The sequence below is a fragment of the Chrysemys picta genome, chromosome 3 (assembly GCF_011386835.1).
Source record: "Chrysemys picta bellii isolate R12L10 chromosome 3, ASM1138683v2, whole genome shotgun sequence".
Lineage (NCBI taxonomy): Eukaryota > Metazoa > Chordata > Testudines > Emydidae > Chrysemys > Chrysemys picta.
In genome coordinates, this window is record NC_088793.1 from 40,330,070 (window position 1) to 40,357,110 (window position 27,041).

Here is a 27,041-nt window from a genome sequence, read left to right on the forward strand (position 1 = left end):
TTCTGAGAATGCAGAACAATAATACAAGAATCTAAAAGCAAAGCAAAACAAAGCAGGCTGATCCATAAAAACGGAGAGGCACAACTCCACGTTCCTTACTGTAGGCTGTCTGTTTGCAAATGGGCTCTGCTGGTATGTGTTGCTACAGAGCCCTCTAGTCTGCAAGCAAGACCCAGAACACCCACCACCACCACTCTTAAATCAATAGCTCGCAATTCCAATACAGTCCTCGCTGCACCACAAGCTAAACTGTAATGTCAGATAAGATGCCATAATAGTAGGTGGTAAGAGGGGAGAGAGAATGAGAGTAGCAGCTCTAAGAACACAAGTATCAGGGGGTAGCCGTGTTAGTCTGTATCTACAAAAACAACAAGGAGTCCGGTGGCACCTTAAAGACTAACAGATTTATATGGGCATAAACTTTCATGGGTAAAAACCTCACTTCTTCAATACCCACGAAAGCTTATGCCCATATAAATCTGCTAGTCTTTAAGGTGCCACCAGACTCCTTGTTGTTTTTCTAAGAACACACTTCCACAGTCTAGCTCTGGGCCAGGTGCTGCCCTGCCCTGCATTTCAATGGGGCTACTCGGAGTAAGGAGCTGCTCAGTGTGAATCAGAGTGGAAGTCTGGCCCCACGTGCACAACCTGTTTGCACATAAATAACAATGTTATATCAAGTACCCACCATGGAGCTGGGAGGTAAAGATGAAGTTGCCTATAATATGCCCCTGTGAGTGAAGAACAGAGAGATCTCAGCATGCTGCTTCCTATTCTTGCCCATCTCTGCAATGAACCAGCAGCATCTCATGACTGACAATACCAAATGTCCATGACTAGGAGGAACTAATCTATCATAGTTTACCTTCCCTCACTTTCCATGTCCTCTCCCCCAGCCAATTGGTCAATCTTCTTTACTGTGACCTCAGAAACACCTATTGATCTACTGTTCACCTCTCACAAATTCCCTTCCTAGATGCTAATTAAAACCAGGAGGGATCATCAAAAGCATTATTGCCTTCTGAGGAGATTGTAGAAAGGACAGAGGTGTCCATGGGGCTTGTTGAAAGTTCATTGTAAAAGAGAGTACTGGTGCTGAGAGAGTATAGGGCTAGGTCATTTCTTAACCAGTTTATGCATTCTTCATATGTGCTGGATTGGTTTAATAGTTTGGAATGAAAGAAATGTCAATGATCTCACGCTTCTGCTCCAGGGACCCTAAAAGCTGCTGTTTTTATATTCTCTGCCACTAGTTTCATTCAGACTCTCACATGGCGGGATCTGAGGCACACTAGGGATCATCACACTGAGGCCATCATGATATGCAAAATGCTAAGAGGAGGAAAATCTATTTCAATTAGAGATGAGCCAGCTGGCAATTTAATGCCTGTTTACTGTAGGTATCCCCAGAACACCTGCCCTACTCATAGTTACTGTGAACAGCTGTGTTTTCATGTTTATCAGCATTCTCCCTGCCTCTTGTACTTGGGAATCTCCAGCACTTACCTGATTGTATTACAACTAGCCCATGTTAATGAAGTCCAACTTCATCAATGTTACACAAAGAATTCATATTTCACAGGTTTATTAAGAACACAAATATTTACACAAAAAGGTACATTATGGGAATATATTGTAAAAACTAAAAAACTTGACAATGGCTAGGCTGCTGGTATGTTGAAACCACTGCTTGTCATGCTGATCACTATTGTGTCATTGTTCCTTTTACTCCCCAATCTGTCTGTTTTCATTCTTTGTCTCTTGTCTTATATCTAGATTGTAAGATCTTTGGGGGAGAGAGACCATCTTTTTTGTTCTGCATTTGTACAGAGCCTAGCACAAGGGGGTCCTGGTCAGTGACTATGTTGTGGTAATACAAATAATTAATAATAATTGTATAATACTGGCCTTAATAATTATGAGATATTATACCAGCTTCTTGAAGTCTTCATTGTTAAGGTTATTATGCAATATGTGGACATTAGTGACTAGGGTAATTAATATTTTGTTCCCTTGATTTATATCACAAACATTTACTGTGGAGAGGCAGTAAGGTTGCAGCTAGCTTCCTTTACAAAGCCTTCTTTTTGCCTCTTGATGATGGTGGCTTAGAAAATTGATAACCCGAAAATGTCTACATTTAGCTTGAAGGCAAAGGAAATTGTTTATGAAAAGTTTGAGGGGAATTTGTTAGACTGATTTTGATTTAAGAATAATTATTTTCTTTTGAAATCTATGTTTTTGCCTCCTTTTAGCTCAAGAACATGTTGTTACTCCTTAAAATTTCCACATAGAATAGTTTAATTTCTCTTGAAATAATTCTTACCCCAGATATAACTGAAGCTGTAATTAAGCAAAATGTGTGTGTGTGTGAGAGAGAGAGAGAGAGAGCACAAATTGCCCTTGATTCACTTGTTGCAGGTCGGATAGAACATAACTAAGGGTACTTTTATAGTTGGAAGGTAACATGCCATATGTAGCTCAAATGAATATGTAGCTCATGAGAATGACCATATTGGTCAGACCAGTAGCCCATTATCCTGTCTTCTGACAGTGAACTGTGCCAGATGCTTCAGAGGAAGTGAACAGAATAGGACAATTATTGAGCGATCCATTCCCTGTCATCCAATCCCAACTTCTGTCCTGAGGAAGCTTAGGGACATCTGGAGCATTGGGTTGTGCCCCTGACCATCTGGCTAATAGCCAGTGATGGACCTAGCCTCCATTAATGTATCTAAGTGATCAAGTGATAGAGGTCTCTGATTTTTAAGATATGGGACCACAATTATAGACCTGGCTCTGCAAGTGCATGAGATTTATTATGTGATAAGCCATTGCGTAGTTAAGGTTGCAACTATTGTCCCATTATAAGACTGATTGTGATTAGTCTGTAACTCCAAATAAAGAGAGAGGAATCCTCCTCCTTTGACATTTTTGGGAGTTTGGGGATAAGTGTGTTCTGAAAATTTAGAGTAAAATGACTAAGTATTTTTAAGATTACAAGAATTTACAATGGCTCCTTTCTTACGTTTTTATAGTGTCTCATTTATTTCTGTTCCTCAACACTCCCAAAGAAATCACATGACACTACAAAATCCGAAACAGACAGATTTTTATATTGATTCCATCAAGAAGCAGTTTTCCAAGATAAGTATAATAAAATATTTAAGAAATTGCTGCTTACGTTAAAACTGGACCCTATTTCTCTACTAGCACAGCTGATGGAGAACAAAATGTTGTGATAGAATATTTTAATTGTCAACTTATGAACCATCCAGGGCTTTTCAGAATTGAAAGGACACTCTAGGGAGCCCCACCATTCTCCCATCTACAGCTTTGCCTCTAGCTCATCCCCTGAAGCCAGCAGCAGCTGCTGTTGTTTCTATAGCAGCCACAAACTAGAAACCTCTCTTCCCCTGTTCAGCCCCCCGGAGCGCATCCCACAATGTGGTCCCACCACTCACTTATTAATAATTATGACAGTACCAACAGTGTGCTTAGTGTTATAAACAAAAAATAAAGACCAAGCCTGCACCAAAGAATTTGCAGTCAAAAAGAAAGACACAAAAGACAGGTTGCATTGCGTAACCCAGAATAAGTTATACAATGGAGTATTTGTTTATTTTTAATGTTACTTACTGCACTGTAATACAGTGGTTCAATCACAACCACTGCACCTACTGGGAATCCAGGGATCGGCAGGCACAAGCCCGTCCACAGCTAAAGGCCCCTCCCCTCAGCCAAAGGGAAGTCAGTGGCAAGGCTTCCCTCACTTCCTGGAGTATGCACCGGGATCATGTAAGGGGTGCAGAGCCGCATGTGTTGGTCATAGTCCAGGAGGTCTCTGGTCCTGTTGGTACCTGCCAGGACCAACCTCCAGTGCACCGAGGGAGACTTCGCCACCTGCACACCAAGTTGGGTGTTGTGTAGCAGGGGTTCTGTGAGGAGATCTTCCCCCTCATCAGCTGCCACGGACCTGATGGCCAAGACCAGCTTCCGGATCCGGAGAAGGTCCTAGTAGAAGACCAGAAGCTTGGAGAAGTCTCACAGAAGACCCCTCAGATGAAGATAAAAGAGCTGCCAGTCATATCAGAGCCCTTGGAGGTGGCAGAGAAAGACATACGTCAGCACACTCCATGACAGACTACCTGCACTGTAAAAGAGTCTCTGCAGAGTCTGGAGGCAGAAGACATGGACCTGACTGTGGAGGCAGAGCAGGCCTTGTCCCCCCCTCCTCCAAGGGAGACTCAACCCCCCTGAAGAGACCCAGTGCAGCCCTGGCCAAAAGAACTCCAGAGTTAGCCTCTGGAGGTGGGCCAGGGTTTCCAGGCCTGGGCTCAGGGTTTTGGGACGGTGCCAGAGCATGGACAGGACCAGCTGCTTAAGCACCAGTGCCCTACCCCACAGAGAAAGGCACTGGAGCAGTCGCATTCATCTCCACAGCCACTCAGCTGGCCTGCCCTCCAAGTCATGCCAGTTCTCTAGAGGGGAGAGATGGGTGGTGGAAAGGTATATGCCCAGATAGAGCAGCAGACCCATGCTCCACCTGCTGGTCTGGAGCATGAGTGAGGAAGGAGATCGCCTGCCACCTGTCCCTGACCACCCAAAACTCTGGCTCATGGAGCACCAACTCCATCAACCTCTTGCAGAGGAGAGGGAGGAAGGGCTTGATGACCAGAGTGTACAGTTGGCCTGACAGTGAGCAGCCTTGATGCACTCCTCAACCAAAGATGATGGGTTCATTCAGGGTCCAGTTGAGCTTGACTAAACACTCCATAGAACCGTACAGCACCTGGAGAAAGTCCACAAAGTGGGCCCCAAAGCCAAATGCCTGCAGCGTGCTCAGGAGACACCCATGGTCCACCCTGTCGAACACTTTCTCCTGGTCCAGGGACAGGAGGACGAACTTCAGACTATCCCTACACCCGAGCTGAAGGAGGTCCCAGACCAGATAAAGATTATCAAAGATGGTACAGCCTGGGATGGTGCAGGTCTGGTCGGGATGGACCATGTCCGCTAGCACGGCCCCCAGTGGCAACGAGATTGCCTTCACTATGACTTTGTAGTCCGTGCTAAGGAGCAACCACTGCAGCATAGACTAGTTCAAAGAAGCAGTTTTAATTGTATGTGTATAGAGAAATAAACTACATTAAGGAGTATTAAGTAAGGTCTACAGGATCATTTTCTGTTGTGTCAAGTCTCTTGCATTCATGCTTCAGATACTTATGATAATGGTCACATGGAAGTGTCTATGTGCACTACACTATATGAACCATATTTTTGGACTCCATTGGGTAAAATCAGATGAATGTGTTTAACTATATTAATCTGAAACAAGATATGTTATTTTTTTCTTGTTGGAAAAGAAAAAAGATAATTACTAATCACTGCCATAATTAATATCCATTGATGTCATTTTTTACTTTTTTTCCTAAATGGAAATTGCTCTTATAAAAATTGTTCATGAAACAAAGAACATCAGAATAAGTTTCACTATGCAACCAAAATATTAACATATTGCCTGGGAAACTCATATTGTAGGGCAGGTAAACTAAAATCCCAGGTTTAGGACAGAATTTAATTAACCATTCCAGCAGGCACTTCAGTGATTAGAATCTGTCTGAAATGGGATTCAATCAACATCTGTGTTTCAAATGTCAGCAGAATTAATTCCAATGATATGTATTGGTGTTTTCATTCTCACGATCCCTGTCTTGCCATTTTATTTCAGACAAGAAGTAAAATATTGGGATTCAGTCTCCGTCACATGCTTGTACACTTTCTGCACTCATTTATGCTGGTGCAATATCCTGAGTTACACAGGAGTCACCGAGGGTAGCAATGGACTGTAATAAAGAATAATGCTGGTTTAGGGTGGAACTACAACTTAAAGCCTATCTGATCCTTCCCCCTTCCCTGCTTCTCTGAAAGATATTTGCTGAAATACCTAGAAAATCATGCTCATTTTCACTTTGTCACTGCAGAACTGTTTTACATATTTTTAATAAACATTATTCATTCCATTTATAAAAAATCTTCCAGGCCAAAAGTTCAAAAAGCACTTTGCAAATATTTAATTATGTATCTCACTGCCCCATAGTCTAAAGAAAATATTATCATTCTCATTTTACAAATGGGAAACTGGAACACAAAGAGGTTAAGGGCGTGGAGTGCTTTTTAAGGCAATGGGCATTTTGTCCCTGACTTCAAGGAAGCCAAGTTTTGTCCCTAGCTATCTTCACCACAGATACCCAGAATCTATGGCAGAACCAAGAACAGGATGAATATCTTCTGATGCTTATGTCCTATGTTTTATCCGCTTGCCCATCATTTTCTCTGCAGTCAGAGGAATTGCTCTATGTATTGTACATGAAACTGCTGAATAATCAGAGCACAGAAGAATAAATTCTGACGTGATTTACCCTGGTGTCAATGAGATCAGAATTTAGCCCAGATTAAAGTTCTCTTAAAGTATACGGATCTATTCCTGTCCCATTTTCACAGGCATGCTGCGTGTTCAACTTTTACATTTACTAATTATATGGTAGAATGTTTGCAAACAAAAGCTAAATATTTTGTGAAAATTGACACTCTTGTAAGCCTTTTTAAAAAGGCTTGAATATGGGTCTGTTGACTGAATCTTGTGGAATGCTGATAAAGAAACATCCTCTTCTGTTCACTGCCATGTTAACTTTTGCTGCTTATTGATTAAGAAGTCATGATGTTACTTTAGAAACCCATTTAATCTGTAACCTCCTGTCACTGAAACTCAGTCTTTCTATCTGCTGAGGATCTGCCAGGAATCGGGATCTGCAGCAGAGCTAAGCCACATCAATACAGCTGGCCTGCAGCAGGCTGCGTGATTGGCCAGGCCATTTGATTTGCTACAGGGACCAGTAGGCCTGCTCTTAAACCAGCATCGGTGTCTTGCTGCCTTGCTCATGCTCACCATTGTGCCTACCCCTCTCCATCCCTATTCCTTGAACCCCTTTTGCCTACTACTCTGTTCGCTCCAGTTCCTGAGCTCCGGCTAGACCTGTGGCTTTGGCTTCAGCTTCTGACTACTGACTTCAGCTTGACCCTTGGTTCTAGCATCCAGTTCCTGCCATCTGGTTTGACCCTTGGCTCTGATTTCTGATTGCCAACTTTGGCTCTGGCTCTAGTCCTTGATTTCTGATGCCTGTTCCAAACACTAGACAAGACTGCCCTCATCCCAATTGGCTGACAGGGGATGAGTTTGTTACCTAAATTATTTAGCCAATGTTATCTTTAAGTGAACCATTTCCCCATCATCCTCTATACTGAAATAGATTAAAAACTGCAAAAAGCAACAGAGGGTCCTGTGGCACCTTTAAGACTAACAGAAGTATTGGGAGCATAAGCTTTTGTGGGTAAGAACCTCACTTCTTCAGATGCATCTTCAGACTTGCTCCCAATACTTCTGTTAGTCTTAAAGGTGCCACAGGACCCTCTGTTGCTTTTTACAGATTCAGACGAACACGGCTACCCCTCTGATGATTAAAAACTGTGTAAGCTTTTGTGCTTAGTACACACAGGGAGGAGGTAATATTTTGCTGAGGGTTGTGAAAATAAGCAACTGATATAATTGTTGCTAGAAACTAGATATAAAAGCAACCTTAGTAGGAAGTACAGACTGCATGGGAAGGGAAATATTCAAGTAAGAATGATGCAAACTAATCTGGGGGATTTTGTGCCCATGGTAACAACCTAAGGTGTGTACATATACTCCTCAGCAGTGAGTTATATTTCCAGAACAGTCCATGCTGCTGGTCATATATATTCCCAGACTGATGGAGTGGGAAAGTATTTAACCCTTATCTTTCTGTATTTGTGCTGACTGATCTTTGACTAATACTCATGGGTTAATAAACTTGGTTAACTGTGATTATTTGACATGATATTGATTAAAGGACCAAACTTTTAACCAAGTCTATATCCTAAAATATGAAATTCTAGGACAAGTGTTTCTAGTTAAAATGGGCTGTTACATTGCTTCATTCATTCTGTGGAAGAAGAGCAAGAACTGACAGGGATTTGAAGGGGATTTCAATGCATACAGTCTCTTCTGTAAGCAAGAGTCAGGCTAGCTGTAACCCTAATAATGCAATATTTGTAGAAGCGAGGATTGTGTGAGGTGAGTGGGAAAGAACTGTGTGAGAAGTTGTTGCGACCTTGTGTAGATAAATATGGAATGTAGACTAGAATCTAAATAGATGTGAAAAATAAGATATCAGGATGACCTATGTATAAACAAAATGCAGCTGTTGCTCATTATTGTATGTAACAAAAGGTATAAATGCTTGCTGTAATTGTTTACCTGTAGAGAGACCTGCCTATGAGGGGGAAACCCTGTGTCCTAGTGCACTCTCTCCCTCTATGCAATTGTTTGAGCATAAAGTATCTGACTTCGCTGCACCCAACCAAAGAGAGTGAGAACTCTTTTAAAATAGGAGTTTGTCAGAGAAAAACAATAAATTCTCAAATTTTATTTCTACTAGAAAAACAGAACAATTTTTACTGATCTCTTACAATAACAGAAAAATTGAGAAAATAGCTGATAATTGAAAATTAATTTTTCATTAGTCAGAGCACTTCTGCTGTCAATCTTTTATTAATTAGTGTCAGACCAATAAAACTGGTGGTTGATGGCAGTATGCTTAATTTGTCTCATTTGAATCCCATTTTGCATATTCAGAGAACAATGAGCTTAGCCAGTAAAATCTGGAGAAGGGAATTGGGACATTATTCTAAAGAAATTTATACAGTAAAAATGGAGTTCTGTGATTACATGGCATGGATTCAAGACATGCAATCCATGAGGCATCAGATTTTCTAAGTTATGTAAGTACTAAAGCTTTTAAAGATCCCACTAGGCACCTTTTGCAACTTTAGGTACCTAAATATATTTGAAAATCTAGCCCCAACGCCTATTAGAGTTTACAAATCTGGCAAGTACTTAGGCAAAAATCCCATTCGTTTTGTGAGGCCCTTTATAAGCCATTTCCTCAACCACTTAATTATTATCCTCACTACCATCCCAATAGACAGTTAGGAATTATTCTAAGAAAATAATAGTCACCTCCAGTAGAAAAGAAGAAGAATGTGGACAGATAAGAAAAGCAGCCGTAAAAAGCTGAGTTTAGTAACTACTTCAAAATTACTCAAACTAATTTTTTTGCAGTAATCAAGTTTAAAAAAAAAATCTTTCTTCTGGACTAAATTTTGTCCTCAGTGCAGAGGCCACGTTGGCCAGGCTAGTTGCTCCATGGATGTTGGGTGGGGGTGAGGAATCGAAAGGTAATTGTTGTCTGCATCTATAAAGCAAAACTGGAAGCACACTGGAGCCACTAATGCTGTCCCACATGTGTCTGCACCCTTCCTGACACTCATGCTGAGAATAGTGTATGTTGATATACATAATAGTAGCTCCCACTCTCCCATTCCCACTCACACCTTAGGTTGGTCCCACCATTCCCCTGTTCAGTGCATGCAGAGAGAGCTTTCCTATACAATAGACACTCTTCCCTCACCACACACTGATGGTGGGCTGAAACACCAGTAGGGAGGGTGAACAGAATTTATCTCTCTGTGATTATCTCATTCTGAACCTTTATTTCTAGTATAACAACTGTGTTACAAGCCTGTCTTGTGGGTGGTCACCAGTCTACTGTATATGGACCTAGTTAAGTTTACACTCAAAATAAAGGCTGAAATACTACATGGTTTTCACAAAATCAGACTGGAGACACAGATATTACCCCCAAACTTCCACAAAATACATTTGCTTGGGAAGTAGGTCCTTTTCAAAGCCACTCAATTTCTATTGACTGCAGACAGCTCATTGGATAGCACTAGAACAAGTATTAAAAATTGCCCTATAATTCCCTTGCTACTGCACAAACTGCCAGCATTGCTTTATTCCACTAAATCCTTTGTTCCCTTTCTGCTTCCAGAATTGCAGTATGAATACAATGCAATGCATAATCTACTTAAAATGAACTGCTTTTCTTGACCTGGAACATGCATTTTTCATCTTGTTTCAGTGCCATCCTACATTATTAGATTTTGGACATCTTTTTCTTATCAAGATAGCAAAATAGCTAGAATATCTTCAACTAGAATCACAACTGAGCAGATTTCTGTAAAAGAACATTTTCCTTTCTTGGAAAATAGTTTTCTATCTGACAAAATAGAAAGAACAAATCCTGTGTTATGTGAAGTGGAAGAAAACAAATTACAAAACAAACTGAATCTATTTTACCACTGAGCAATCAGAAAGTCCATAAGGTAAAACATTTCTCACTCTGAAATAATAATGGGAAGTATAATTGATAATAGAATTTTAATGGCAATTGACATTTCTCAGCCTCTCGCTGGTGGCAGCAATTTGCTAAAAACCCTGACATAATTTGTGACACTAGTACAGTGGGAGTTTCAGCTGGAAAGACTAAACCATGTTCCAACCCGCTGTAACCCTGATTTAACAATTGGAAAAAATGCCACTGTTTAATATTTAAACAAAATGTTTAATTTTTAAACACTGAAGGTATTTTTATGATCATTAAACCAGCAATGGATCAGAATGGAGACTCTTTTGTATACTGTATGACTTTCATCCTGGCCATGTCTCCAATTAGATGTGGGTTAAATGGAGGTGTTTTGACAAAAAACACAGTCGTTATGTTTTGGTTTTGCAAGCCAAAAACCAAAAGCAACACTGATTCTGGTTCCAATTGGGTATTTATGGCCTACTTAAAGTAGCAAAAGATCAAAATCCTTCTATACTGATGTTATATGGAATAGCACTTAACATATAAGGGTCTGTAGGTACAGAGTTTTGAATAAGGAAGAGCGTAGATACAAAAGTGTGAGTTAGCTGCTGTCAGAAGAAAAAAGAAGGAAACATTTGGAGAAGTGCTTGCCAAGATGCTTCTGAGCAACAGGGCTCCACAATGAGGTAGAGGCCCAGAGAGCAGCAGGAGGGGCATCAGCAATGTTTAGCTTACTCATCCCCATTAGGCCTAAGAGCTCCACTTTCAGGAGTTTATTTCCTAGCTACAAAAGCTGCAGCCACTGCTCCCACACAGAAGGCTGAATACACAGGATGGATAACAAATTTAATGTTCCATGCCCTGAAAAGACCTGAATTGGTCCTGCTTTCATTGTTAAAAATCCCAGTACACAGGGAAGGAACGATAGGAGAAACAGTGATACATCAACATCGTAAACTGAAACACAGGTAAGCCAGCCTGCTCGTCTCTAGATTTCCACCACCACAACCACCTCTCAAACATATCCAGCTGTTGAAGTACATTATTGTGGTAACATAATGAGAAGACTAATTAATATCATGAAATAATTCAAAAGAAAATAATGGTCCATTCCCCTCCCTTCCATTCACCCATTCAAAAATAGATTGTACATGTTTGAAAAGCAATTGGATATACATCAAACACAATGTGAGGGACAGTGAAGAATGCCAACTGAGTAACCGGCGCTGAAGCTGGAGGACATACCAATAGCTTCTCTTTCTGGCCCCCTAATGAGGACAGACTATGCTGGCCACTTCATATGTATGCAAGGGGGAAGACCACAGAGAAATTCCCATAGAAAGAGTAAAGATCCCAGGTAGTAACCAGACCCCAAGTCTTTAAAGGTATTGTGGGAGCTTAAAGCATTTATTTTGTCTAGCAGTTGAAGCTCTGGGGGTCCTTTGTATTGCAACGCAGATGCACAAAAGAAGTGACACTTACAAGTGCACTAACAGGCAAAGTGTTATTTGTAATTGCGTGGGGTAAGTAGGCAAACATGAAGGAGCTGATGAGCATTTTCCACCCAATACTTTTGGAAAGCACCACTAAGTTTCCATAAACTTTCCAAACTTTGAATTTCCTTGCATACAATCATGGACATAAGGCCCTGTCTCCCATTGACTTCAGTGATGTAGGATCAGGCCATAAAAGAACCAGATTTCAGAGTAGCAGCCGTGTTAGTCTGTATCCGCAAAAAGAACAGGAGTACTTGTGGCACCTTAGAGACTAACAAATTTATTAGAGCATAAGCTTTCGTGGACTACAGCCCACTTCTTCGGATGCAGAACCAGACTTGTTCACTAGTGAATGCTCTTGATCTACATTATGTATATTTATTTTGAATATTTTCCATACATTGTTTAATTATTTCCAAATCATCCTATCACTCTGTTACTGGAATAATAAACCAGTTATATACATCAAAAATGCAAATAAGTAGTAATTATATTTATATAATGTTTATATATTGTCCTGAGGGAGAAGGGGAAGGAGCTGTAGGATCTGTGAAACATATTCTTTTTAGAACTGGCAAATATAATTATACTAGCATTTGGAAGTTGCTCTGATTATCAGCCTGTTGTCTATTGCAGGGGATGTAGTGGTGGAGCTATCTGAATCTGTAACTGTTTTGCTCTGAAGCACCTCAGACTCTGGTGGGGCTCCCTCTATGCTGTCACATGGCAGGAGGTCAATTGGGAGTGGGTAAGTGGTAGGTCAGGTAGAGTCAACCATTATGTTGAACATGTGTCATAGAAGCTTCTGCAACCTCAAGGGTGTAGCAGTCAATGGGTATTCCTCACCCACTGCCTCCATGATCTCGAAAATCTAACCCCCATGCCATGAAACTGTACTAAGCTTTATGGTGGCACACTCCTGTGTCCACACAGAGTTCTTCAGTGCTAGAATGGGGCATTATCAGCTTCAGAGGCTAGGTATATTATTTGAAGTACCTTTTTAAATTTGAGTTTTGACTGAATCAGAAATGCAGGAGAAGACACAGACTTTAGACTCAGATAGCATTTCAGACCTTGATCAGCTTGTAACAAGACAGTGACTTCAGTCGGTCTGGGAAAGGGAAACATGACAAATCAGAAAGTAGTGGATGTTTTGTATTGTTCAAGAATTCATTGTCCCAAATTTACTCAAGTTCTGTGACTCATTCATGATTGAAGAATTTTATCTACATAAATACCCAAATCTTATTGATTTTAGCAAAGCTCACTGAGTAATGAAATATTTAAAGCTTGCACAAAGAGGGTAGTTATAACTGCTGCCTTTAAACAATGCAACATACAAAAAAAAAATCACGTTATAAAGAATATATTTATATATTTTGTCTCAAAAGAAATAGTCATTTTTAGCTAGATTATACATCACATTAGAACATAAAGTGAGTATGAGTACATTATTACCATGCAGTTTATTAGGTGCAATCAACTGTACAAGCAGAAGGGACATCCTGATGAGAAGTCAGAAGTCTTGAGAAATTACTATCATTGTGCCTGTAACTGAGGTCATGCCTCCAGAGAGGCTTGGATTAATGATCTGTCACTTCCTGTAAACACACATTTCAAACCCCATGAACCCTCTACGACTGCATGAAAATTACATTAAATAGGGACTGCATTTAATGTTTGTTGGCATTATGGCTAAAAATACCAATGGGTTTGTTAAAAAAGCTGCCACTGAAATATTGACCTTTTTATGTAAAATATATAGCCCCTGTTAAACGGCTAATTTACTTTTGTCCAGAAAAGTAAATACCAGTAGTAATATAAACTAACAAAAGCAATTATAAAGATGTTTCTTGTTGGGAGATTTGCTTGTAAAGTCATTATACAGCCAAAGCTGCTACAATCCTCATTCAGCACTCAATCCAGCACACCATAAAGCCACACTGGCACTTTTTTCCATAGACTTCCCTGGGTTGTGAATTGGGCCCCAGACCTGCCAAGAGATGTCCAAAATCCTCTTTGTAAACCACTTGCAAATTTAACACCATTAATTCGGGCTTGAATAGGGACTGGGAGTGGCTGGCTCATTACAAAAGCAGCTTTGCCTCTCCTGGAATTGACACCTCCTCATGTATTATTGGAAGTGGACTACATCCACCCTGATCAAATTGGCCCTTTCAACACTGGTTCTCCACTTGTGAGGTAACTCCCTTCTGTTTCATTTGTCATTATATAATGCCTGCATCTGTAACTTTCACTCCATGCATCTGAAGAAGTGAGGTTTTTTACCCACAAAAGCTTATGCCGAAATAAATCTGTTAGTCTTTAAGGTACCACCGAACTCCTTGTTGTTTTTTTGGATACAGACTAACACAGCTACCCCCTGATACTTAGTATCAGGAATGTGATATGTCACTGATAGGAGAACTTTGGGTAGAGACAACAAGGAGATGAGAACAGTAATGGCGGTGACTGATGACTAGGGTTGGAAGGATTAGATTTTTATCAGTAAATATCAGCAAACATCAATTTCCCTGTAAACACAGAATCCAACAAAAACATTTGAATTAATAATAGTCAACATTTATAGATAGGCAAAGTAAGAAAAATACTGCTTGAGAATTTATTAGAGTTTGATTTAAGGATATTTACTTGGTATATTTTGACTTGTGATGTTGACAATTTGTGTTTTAGTGGTTATAAAACTAACTTTTTGAATCTCACAATCTACTGTCTTTATTATCTGATCCCTGCAATACTCTAATCCTCTCATAATTTCACGCAATTGTGAAAAAATTAAAATAAAAATCTTAAAAAATGCTTAAAATAAATATTAATATTAGCTGTCAAAATTATTTTAAAAAATTGAATTCTGCCAAACCTACTCACAACTCATCCCCTCTGTACCGTAAAGCACAATATGGTGATTATGCATATGAAGCTTAAATGGTCATTTATGCTTCATATTACTAGCCAAAATGTCATGTCTTGCACCCTTAATTTAATGATCCCCACTGCATACATTCCCAGCTGTAATCTAGTCAAAAAACAGTATTCTCCACCAAAAATACTTTTAGCCTGCTAATGACAATAAAAAACGGTCTTACATAACAGGTAAATTATAGTCTATATTTTTAACACCTTGGATGCCTTTCACTCATACTTCCTTGTCAGTTTGCAGCAATATTCCCTGCTGCACTGAAATGTGCTCAGAATAAACTGTAGTGGAACAGCAGTTTAGATGTTTTTTTGAATAGTTTGGGATTTCGTTGATGCTGCTATAATCTCCTTTCTCTCCCCGCTCTGAGACTCTGATACAATTGTCAGCCTAGCTTCAGTTGCCAGCCTTTCTTTTTGCATGGGATTATGTTCTGAATGGGCCAGCCCTGTAGTGGGGTCATAAAAGTATGGTAAATTGTGACAAGAGGCTGTCAAGGCTGCTTCCCCACTTTGAACTTTAGGGTACAAATGTGGGGGCCTGCAGGAAACTTCTAAGCTTAACTACCAGCTTAGATCTGGTCCGCTGCCACCACTCTTGATGCTAATTCCCTTCCCTGGGTAGCCTTGAGAGACTCTTCACCAATTCCCTGGTGAATACAGATCCAAACCCCTTGGATCTTAAAACAAGGAGAAATTAACCATTCCCCCTCCTCCCTTCCACCAACTCCTGGTGGATCAAGATCCAACCCCCTTGGATCTAAAAACAAGGAAAATCAATCACGTTCTTAAAAAGGCTTTTAATTAAAGAAAAGGCAAAAATCATCTCTGTAAAATCAGGATGGAAAATAACTTTACAGGGTAATCAAACTTAAAGAGCCCAGAGGACCCCCCTCTAGCCTTAGGTTCAAAGTTACAGCAAACAGAGGTAAACACCCTAGTAAAAGGTACATTTACAAGTTGAGAAAACAAAGGTAAACTAACACGCCTTGCCTGGCTGTTTACTTTTATGAGAGACTTGTTCAGAAAGATATGGAGAGCCTGGATTGATGTCTGGTCCCTCTTAGTCCCAAGAGCGAACAACTTCCCAAACAAAGAGCACAAACAAAAGCCTTCCCTCCCCCGCCCCCCAAGATTTGAAAGTATCTTGTCCCCTTATTGGTCCTTTGGGTCAGATGTCAGCCAGGTTACCTGAGCTTCTTAACCCTTTACAGGTAAAAGGATTTTGGAGTCTCTGGCCAGGAGGGCTTTTATAGTATTGTACACAGGAGGGCTGTTACCCTTCCCTTTATAGTTATGACAGAGGCACACCATAGTGATTTTTAATATCAAGATAAGTTGGTATTCTGCAATAACAGACCAATTAAGGGATAAATCAGATATAAAACCCGGGTTTGGCTGGTAAGCCAGGTGGAAAAATAGGTCTGACTGGCTAGGTATAGTCTCCAATTAATCTAGAAGTAGTAATCAGTACAATAGCAGCACACAGCAATTGTGACAGGCAAGCAACAAACCAAAAGCAACAAAGACAAAAAAAAAAAAGCAACCCTCACATTTACTCAGACCACCAGTGAAATCATCCAGAGGATTGCACATATAAGATAGTATGCTATAAATGGCATAAACATATATTTTACATTATATTGTCAACATTAAAAGTATATTTTAATAGTATAATGGTAAAATTGGGGCCTTTTTATAACACTTAAAATAGAATACATTATATCATTATATTTTTTTCATATATTTAGAGGTATAGCTTTTATTTTATAAAATACAAGATGAACTATGTGTGTGTATTTGGGTATGCACATGTACATTTTGATTTTTACTATATATATGGATGTCAAGGCTATATAAATAGCATATATATTATATAGTAAACTCATGGGATCATAAAGATGTGTTATCCAGCACTTTATCAACTAGAAATTTCTATTAAGCAGCATAACCAATGCAAATCTTCAATCGAGTAACCGGGACTGGTATACTGCCCAGGAGGTTATGCAATTGCACATTCTGGACTCTACTTTTATGTAAAAAAGGTAGAAGACAAGTAAGCAAGCTGATATCAGGGATTTATTCAAAAAAGCAGCTTCCAGGGTGTGTCATAGGGTCATTACAGATTCAGCCCAATCTCCTACACCTTCTACATCTACAATGATAATTGATGTTGATAATGATGACCCTGAGACACTGCAAGCTCCTGAAGTGCCTTCTGAATAATCAAAAAAGATTAAATTATGTTCCGTATAGTTTTAGTGTTAAGTGTATTTTTAGTGATCTGGATGTATGCCATGCACTGCCCATAGTGATACTGTATGTAGTGTCATAAGATAACCTACTGTATAGAAAAATTTACCTGAATACACCTAAGTGCTTCAAGAAACCAACCACTCTGCAGTGCAGTACTACTACTGGATTGGTGAGTACCTGTATAGTATTTTATACTTTATTCATTTTATTGTATTCTAATTCTTTGAAAATTGGTATTTCATTAGTAAGTATAACTCTTAGTTAACTGGAACTTTTGATGAACCAGCACCCCTATTTCCCCAACATGCTGGATAACAAAGCTTTTACTGTATTATAAATCATGTACATATTTAACACTCTCTCGCAGGAATATATGGCATCTGCAGATCCAGTCAACATTCTATAGATGCAGCGCTTATTTTGTTGCTCTTTTGGCCTGGAGGTTGACAGTCAATGTTCAGTCACTGGTTTGATTACGTTAATCATAGTTTCACAGTTAATACAGTGGGCCACATGAAGGTTGTCCTCTTCCACCCTATATTTAACACTATGATACTATCCATCCATCCCTGATATAATCTAGATACAATAAGACAGACAGATGGGCAATACACTGTCAGCAAATTCAAGTAAAGGAAAACAAGCAGTAACATATTATAGTATCAGTATATGGTTAAAATATACAAATCATACATTTATAATACACAGTATCATTTATTTAATTATTATGAAAAGGTACCATTTTCCTGATACATGCAATGTTTCCAAAACTACATTTTCCCTTCAAGCAGGCATTCCAATTTACACTAGAAATTAAGTGAGCCTCATGATGGCACCAGCGATGGGTGCTTGTGATGGGTAGGACCTGGTATATTATTCCCTCCATTTAAGATTTTTTAGCAGCTTAATATGAATACTTGTTTCTTTATATAGGACTTCTCATCCATGGATCTTAAAGTGTGTACACCAGATCACGAATGCATTAGTGATATTTTTTTCTTGAATTTTTTTCCCTGCACCGCATCCCATCCCCACATTTTTGTAGCCACCCTCTCTTTTCCAGTTATAAAACCTCCTGCAGCCTTGGGACATCTACATGACATACAAGGTCTTGCCTTCTCTTCAATAGCACTGTCCAATCCAGGCCACCAAAAATAGCTTCGTGTAATTTCCTTCATGCACACTATTCCACAGTGACCGGAATGGAGCTGTTCTAACATCTGTGATCTCAGTGGTGGTGGGATAATCACACATCTCCCCCACAACAAACAACCAGATTGGATTGATAATTCCGTACTCCTGGATATGTAGGTAACAAGGTCGGGTGAGACCAGAGAGGTTCGTTGAGATGTTCCATGCATCACCAGGTCCATAACTTGGGACAATACTGGGTCAACTCGAGTTGCATTCTTTACCCGAGTAGCGGTGATGGGTGTATTCTATACCTGTTCAAAGTAAAAGATTTCCTTCTGGGCAATATCTCAATGGTTGACTGGCAAAGGCAGCCTTGAGAGACCATCCGCATTGCCATGCAGAGTGGATTTCCAATATTGGATTTCATGTGTGTGCACGGAAAGCAACAATGCCCACCGTTGCATACGACTAGCAGCTAATGGAGGAATGCCTGTGAATTCCAAAAACGATTCCCAAAGCCTGACGTTTGATTTGGGCAGTTAGTTTCTGCTTTGCTTAGAGTGCGTGAAGCAAAAGCAATAGGTCTCTATTCTCCTGAAGGCATAATGTGTGACATGACTGCTCCCACTCCATAAGGGGACGCATCGCAGGCCAACTGTTGGGGTAAGGATGGATCAAAATGCATCAGAACTTCAGAATTTAGCAATGCATCCTTAGCTTTGTTAAATGCAACATCACAAGCTTCAGTCCACTTCCAGGCCTTGTTCTGCCCAAGGAGTTCATGAAGTGGTTTTAGCAGTGTGGCTAACTGTGAGATGAACTTTCCATAATAGTTCAATAATCCTAGAAATGAGCAAAGTTGGCTAACATTTTGAGGAGGGGAGCCTCCACAATAGCCTTAACTTTGGCAGGGGCCTTACAAAGACCTGTAGCATCAATGATGTGTCCCAAATATTCAACAGAGGGCTGGAAGAATTCACACTTGTCTTTGCGGACTCGCAGTCCATACTCTTCCAGTCTTTGTAGGGTAGCCTCTAAATTCTTTAGCTGATCTTCCTCATTCCTTCCAGTGACCAGGATGTCATCCAGATATCACTGGACTCCTGGCAAGCCACACAAGATCTGGTCCATAGCCCTCTGGAACAGGGCGGGAGCAGATGTTATTCCGAAGGGTAGGCGATAGTATCAATAAAGCCCCTTATGCGTCACAATAGTCATCAGCTCTTGGGACTTTTCATCAACGTGCATCTGTAAATACATTTGACTCAGATCAATCTTACTGAACTTTTGTCCCCCAGCCAGGCCTGCGAAGAGGTCATCGATGCGGAGCAGCGGGTACTGCTCTGCACACAACACTGGTTGACGGTGACTTTAAAATCACCACAAATCTGGAGGGAGCCATCTTTCTTCATGATTGGAACAATAGGAGTTGCCCATGGGCTATGGGTAACTGGTATTAGGACTCCATTTGTGACCATGTGCTCCAGGTCCGCTTAAACCTTCGGCCTGATGGCATAAGACACAGTTCTGGCTTTCAGATATTTTGGTTGACTCTCAGGTTTAATGTTCAATGTCACAGTGATTCCCTTCATACTTCCCAGATCCTCTCCAAAAACAGCAGCATGTTTCCTTAGTATAGTGGTCAGACCGGTTTCTTCTTTAGTCACTTGGTGCACTTCTGCCCAATTCAGCTGGATCTTCCTAAGCCAAGACCTACCCATTAAGGCTGGGTAATTACCTCTCACCACAAACAGTGGCAATTTAGCAGCCTGTCCATTGAGCTCCACCTTAACATCAGTAGTGCCCAACATGGGCACAGCTTCTCCCAATTTATGTCTTCAGGACTGTTTTTGTTGCTTTAAGCAGAAGATGTTGTAGCTTTTCTTTATACACAGTCTCTGAGACCAACGAAACGGCTGCACTGGTGTCCAGTTCCATGCATATAGTTTTGCCATCCAACAACATGGTTACCCAGTATTCATGTGAGCCCACTGCGAAAGACAAAACGTGGAGTGGCGCTTCTTCTTGTGAGGAGGTATCTCCTTGGTCATCCTGGGTCTGCTCTAGGGTATGCAGATTTCCCTTTTTGGTCGGCCAGACCACAGGCCTTTTCTTTTGTTTACAGGCACACGCAATGTGTCCCTTTTTGCCACAGTGTCAACACACCAGGTCCTTACACCAGATTCTGGTGCATGGTGACCCAGCTTACCACAGCGGTAACACTCCTGACTCCCCACGGTTTTGTGGGTAGGTTCTTGTGACACCTTATGCACCCTAGGGGATGCACCGATGGATTGTGCCTCCTTTGTAGCCAGTTCCATGGAGACAGCAATATCAATGGCCTTCTGTAAGGTAAGCTGAGCCTCTGTCAATAGGCGCTTCCATATAGCTTCACTGTGCAGGCCACACACTAACCTGTCACATAGGCATCATTTAACTTCTCCTTAAATTCAGAGTGTTCTGCAAGCTCTCTCAAAATTGCTACAAATTGTACAACTGTTTCGTCTTCTTTCTGGTCTCTTTTGTGGAACCTATATCTTTCAGCAATTACCAGTGGTTTTGGAGAAAAATGGGACCCCAGAATTTCCACAATGTCACTGTAAGATTTAGTCTCTGGCTTAACAGGGTGTAGTAAGCTGTGTAACAGGGAATAGGTCTTAGCCCCTACAACACTTAAGAATATTGGCACCTTCTTGTCTTCTGTAATGTCATTTGCAATAACAAAAAGCTCAAAACTCAGTATATACATGCCACTGCACTATAGTCTCCTCGAAAGGTTCCAGTGGCCCTGTAAGTGTAGCCATGATTTTAGTTTCAGTTTGCACAGTCAGTGCAAACAAGCCAGTTCTGACCCCCTTCCAGCAGCAAAAAAAGGGTTTGTTTTGGGGGGCGGGGTGGGGGGGTTTGTACCTTAACTTCTACTTCCTTCTGTTGCTGGGGCAGCACAGAGATCCCACCCTTGTCACCACGTTGTTATATCCTTGGGGTCAACTGCTTTAGGAAGAAATCATTGGAGACACAGAGAGCTGTAAACCTTGAAGCAACCATTTATTGATATACTCAGAACTAACCAACAGCCAGCCAAAACTGGCTGGGCTATCCCCTAATCACTGCTCTACAGCCAAAATGCTTCTGAAATAAATGTAGTCAAACTTTACTAATTCTGGGTCACTGAGAACGAAAATGATGCTTAAAGTTGTTGATTGGCTCTAGTTTTCAAGATACGCTATTGGGTCAGTATATACAACCCTTGACTTTGGAATGGCGGAGGATAAGTGAGTTATAAAGGGAAGGGATCTCGATTTAAAGCAGAAATGACTAAAATACATCTTTGACTGGATCTATGAATAAATCTATGACTGGGTTTGGACAGTACTTGCTTTTTAGGCAAAACGATGAATGATGCAATCTGAAGCTGGTATTGCGTCATACATGATATGAATTGCATCATGTTATTCCTAGAAGTCATGGATGATGCAATCATAATGAAGCTTACATCACTCTGCTGAACAAATTGCCCTAGATCAGCTCTAGAAATCATACAGTGTCGTGCTCTCTTAGCTGTCAGTGTTTGATTTTGCAAAGGGACACATTTCTGTTTAGCCAAAGTGAGCAGAGATGCCTCGTACTTGTGTGAACAGTGCAGATAACTTCTGCTATGTTTGTGGTGAAGTGACTTTTGCATCACAAAAGCGCAGTATAACCACTATGGTTAAGAAAGCCTATCACCTTTATTTTGGCTGCAAAATTGGAGATCAGGACAAGAGGTGGGCCCCACACATATGCTGTAACACTGGTGCAACAAATCTTCGCCAGCGGTTGAACAAGAAAAGGAAATCTATTTTGCAGTGCCAATGATTTGGAGAGAGGCACATATCATACCAGCAATTGTTACTTCTGCATGGTGCCTCCAGTTGGGAAAGGTGTGTCAAAGAAGGAAAAATGGACTGTGCATTATCCAAACATTCCATTAGCTATACACCCAGTACCCCACGGAGAAGGACTGCCGGTTCCTGAGGCACCAGAATCACTCTCACTTGAGTCGAACGAGGAAGATGAAGAGGATGAAACTTCTGGTCCTGAACCATCAATGTCACAGGACCCACATTTTCTCCCATCCTCCTGCTCTGAACGACACCTCATAACACAAGGTGAACTGAATGACCTTGTCAGAGATTTGGAACTACCCAAGAGTAAGGCAGAGGTGTTGGGCTCCAGACTACAGCAGTGGAATCTCCTGGCAGGTGATGTTAGGGTTTCCATGTTCCATGACTGTCAAAAGGATCTTGTCCCATTCTTCTTCATGGAAGGTGATCTTGTAGCCTGCAACAACATCGATGGTGTGATGGCAGCCCTCAACATCGTTCACGATCCAGATGAGTGGAGACTGTTCATTGGTTCATCGAAGACGAGTCTTAAAGCTGTTTTACTGCATAATGGCAATGTTTTGCCATCAATTCCAGTTGGTCATGCAGTCCATATGAAGGAAACCTATGACAACAGGAAACAACTTTTGAGGTGCATAAACTATGACCAACATCAGTGGCAGCTTTGTGGCGATTTGAAGGTTGTTGCTCTCTTGCTTGGTCTGTAGACTGGATACACAAAGTACTGCTGTTTTCTCTGCAAATGGGATAGTCGTGCAAGAGATTCCCACTACATCAGGAAAGATTGGCCACTCCGACAGTCATTGGAGCCTGGGAGGAAAAGTGTTCAGCATCCACCACTTGTTGAATCAAGGAAGATTTTGTTACCACCCTTACACATCAAGCTGGGTCTGATGAAGAACTTTGTCAAGGCCATTGACAAAACACAAGCAGCTTTCAAGTACCTCCGTGGAAAATTTCCAAGGTTAAGTGAAGCTAAGATAAAGGAAGGTGTCTTTGTTGGTCCTCAGATTCGTGAACTTCTTCAAGATGATGCATTTGACCATGCACTGCGTGTCAAGGAAAAGACGGCATGGAAAGCCTTCCATTTAGTGGCAATAAATTTTCTCGGAAACAACAAGGCAGACAATTACAGGTTGTTGGTGGAAAACCTCCGAGGCATACAAAAGCCTTGGTTGCAACATGTCACTAAAGATACATTTTTTGCACTATCATCTAGATTTTTTTCCACCAAACTGCGGAGCAGTGAGCGACGAGCATGGCGAGCGATTTCACCAGGACATTGCAACAATGGAGAAACCCTATCAGGGCAAATGGAGCCCAGCAATGCTTGCAGACTATTGCTGGACAGTGACAAGAGATGCTCCATTTAATGAATACAAGAGACAAGCCAAGAAGCGCCGAGTAGACACTGAATAGGACTAAGCTATGTACATAATAGTTTTTTGCCTTTTGTTTCATAATACATTTTATTTATATAGCCCTTTTGCTGATTTTTAAAGTGTTACATAAACAGGACAGGTGAAATATCATCATGTAAAGCAACCATAAACACATGAAAAGACCTAGGTTTACAATTTATGATTAAAACTCTACTATCTACACAATATACATAGACATAAAATGTAAAAACTTAAATATCTTAGAAACAGTAGCCAGTTGTTTTAATTGTCATATTTGACTTCAGCACATCAAAATACATCATAAATAGCACATTTTATCTCTGAAGCAGACGACTTCTCAGAAATTGTTGACCAGTGTAATCTAACTCAGTTACCATAGCAACACAAAATTCTATTACCACGACAACCAAATACACAACACTTCCTGGCTAGGTATGCTCGTCCACCCTTACTTTTGTTTATGGGCTCACTCTTCATGGCAAGCTAAAGGGATGCATCTAGATTCAACAGTGCTAAATGCAAAATTAGAGTTTATTCACGTCAGGGGCCATTTAACTTTTTTTCCTTCACAGACAGAATTGAAATGTTGGAACAAGAAGTTTTCTGGCCAACTGAGAAGGACATTTATGTGAGTTGCTACTACAGCAGGCAGTAAGAGTATGATTGGAAATCTCACCAATCTGTCTGGGAGCAGCATACTGTAAAAGTGCTAATAAAGATTTTTTCTATTTATTTGTGTCTGTGAGAGAGATTGTTCTAACCTACTGTGTCTCTGGAGAATCAGGCAAGAGAGATGCAAACAAACTTGAAAAATAAGCTTGCTACATGAATGGCAGAAAATTCATGGTCTTTGAAAGTCATGTTTGTCTGGGTTTGTTAGCTAGGACTGAGCAAATTACAACTGATCCAATTACTAAACTGGTGTGAATGTGGTTTACTCAAAATATAAAGTGGAAACTTGATACCCTTTGCAAAGAGGTGCTTAGGGCATAAACTGAAAAGTACAGGTTTCAGTACCAAAATGTGCAGTAGCTATTTAACAAGCTGCAACGCATTATTGAGAGGGGAACAACCTTGAGGAAAAATATTGGGGGTAAAATACAATTGAATGCAAAGAGAACTAATTTACACCAAGAACCTGGAAATCCATACTAAATACCCTGGGAAGCTAGCAGCCAGAGAGTAAAAACAAAGGTGATAACAAGAGGATAGAGGAAATGAGGACAACATTTTTAACTGAATATCCCAAACTGTGGTGATGTTAATGGGTTTTTCAGGATCTAGCTTACTGAGCCAGATTCAGGCCTGGAGTAAGTGGCTGCCACCAAAAAAGGAGGTTGGGCAAAATTTGTTGTTTAGCTACATTCATGATACAGACACAACATTATTAGACGTTCTAACTACAGCCTTCATCAGTCTCCTAGCTGCAGTTGCTCCCATTCCTCTTTGGTATGCGTGCCACCATGCCTTGCTGTCCCTTTGCTTCTCCTGGCAGTTATCCTGATGTTGACTCTCCTTCGAGATACTAATCCTACAAACCATCTGAGAAATCCTTTATTTCTCTTTCTGACGGCTCCTCTGGGCATTTGACTCCCACTTCATGGGCATCCAAATAGCTATTTGTTTCTGAGTTCTCTTTTGTGTAGCCAATGATCTTAGTTTATTATCCACTTATTGTGTGATGTTATGATTAATGAATATATATGAATCATATATATTCATTGTATGTTAATTAGAATGAGTTTGTAGGATTATAAAAATATATGATTGATGGGTATTTAGAGGAAACAAGTATTGGGCATGAGTAAGACAAGCTGAAATGTAAGAACCTGTAGGTTGAGGCCTGCAAGATTTTAGCTTAGCTATTTTAGGCCTTGGAGACAAGAAATGATGACATAAGTGACCGGAAAATAACCCGATGCCCTAAGATTATGGGAAAAGAGGTACCAACTGGTAAGATTATGAAAAATTACCCAGAAGATTAATATTAGATCATAAAAATACTGTAAAGGCGCATCTGTCTTAACCACAGGGTACAGGTTGTGCATCAATATTAATGAGAATAAAGGGAATTTACATAGCCTATAGAAAATTGGAATCCCTTAAGTTTCCTGGGGACACAGACCAATAAGAGAAAAGAGGGTTGACACTTTTATGGGCATGCCACGACTGTAGGTCTAGACAGAATCACATTATAAAAGGGGATGCCCAGAATGGGAAAATTGAGCTCCCTATAGGAGACTCCAGCAGGAACCATCCCTCAGCTGATGATCAAGCCATGAGAGACTCATAAGACCCTAGCACTGTTGTTAAGGGTGTGAGTATAACTATATTTGTAACTTGTGCATAGGTCCGTATAGAATTTCTATATGCTTGGGTAATCATAACTTTCATTGTAACTTTAAGAAAACTTGTAAAACAGTCTGGACCTTGTACTTGTGAAGGTCTTTGTGGTCACTACCTTTGGTTTTATGTGCTCCTAGAGACTCTAACTCTAAAGCAAGTACAAGTTGCGACTTTCATTCTGTTAAGCTTGAAACTGTAGCCACAGAGCCAAACCCAGGGTGGTGTAATACCACATTACAAAATTCACCTTATATAAATTAAAAGGCTACATTTGAAATAATGTTGACCTAAATATCTGCTTTAAATAAGCCAGCTGTGCTTTCTTTAACAAGACCAACATCATTCAAGAGGATTTATAGATTTTAAAGCCAGAAGGGACCATTAGATCACCTAGTCTAATCTCCTGTATAACATAACAGTCTCACATCTTCCAGTACTCATGAGCCTAATGACTTGTGTCTGGCTAAAGGATATCCTTCAGAAAGACATTCAGTCTTGATCTGAAGACATTACAAGGTGGAGAATCCACCACTTCTCTTAATAGTTTGTTCTAATCAACTTTACTATTAAAAATGTGTGTCTTATTTCTAATTTGAATCTGTCTGACTTATATAAGGATATATGTATAGACTTTAAAAAAATAGACCTGCATTTTAGGTCCTGTGTTTTTCCTTTAATTGGCTGATGATATGAGTAAGACCGCTTAATTACATACACTTTAAAGCAAGCTACTTAATGCTTGCTACTCTTTTTTAAGTTATGTATAAGGCCCTACTTAATTTGTGATATTGCAGAAATTGAAGATCCTGCAATATTAGGCTTACACCACAATTTTGGCAGCCGAGTGGCTGATTGTGGGAGCCCCAGCCACCAGCTGCCTGGGACACCCACCGTCCGCCCCACACATTAATGACTGTAATGTACTTACAGCAAAATGTCTGGTTATCAAAAACTTAGCAGGAATGGCATAATGCTTGAGGGTTTACATTGTTTCCACAATTTTTTTTTAAAGAAATAGGTCTTCTCTTGCTTTTACCACAATTAATAAAGACTAGTTATTACTTTTCCACGATTTTTCATGTCTTGTCCACAACTCGGACATAATTATTTGACAATCATCCCACAATTCAAATAGGGCCTTAGTTATGCACTACAAAGAAAAGCCAGAACGAGGTTTTGACAGGGAAATGAAGGAAGTTTGATTTTAAAATATTTTGTCTTAAAGGGGGTTTATAATTTTAAGTCTGCACATAAATACACTCAGTAATTGAGTGATTTGGCATCTTATCT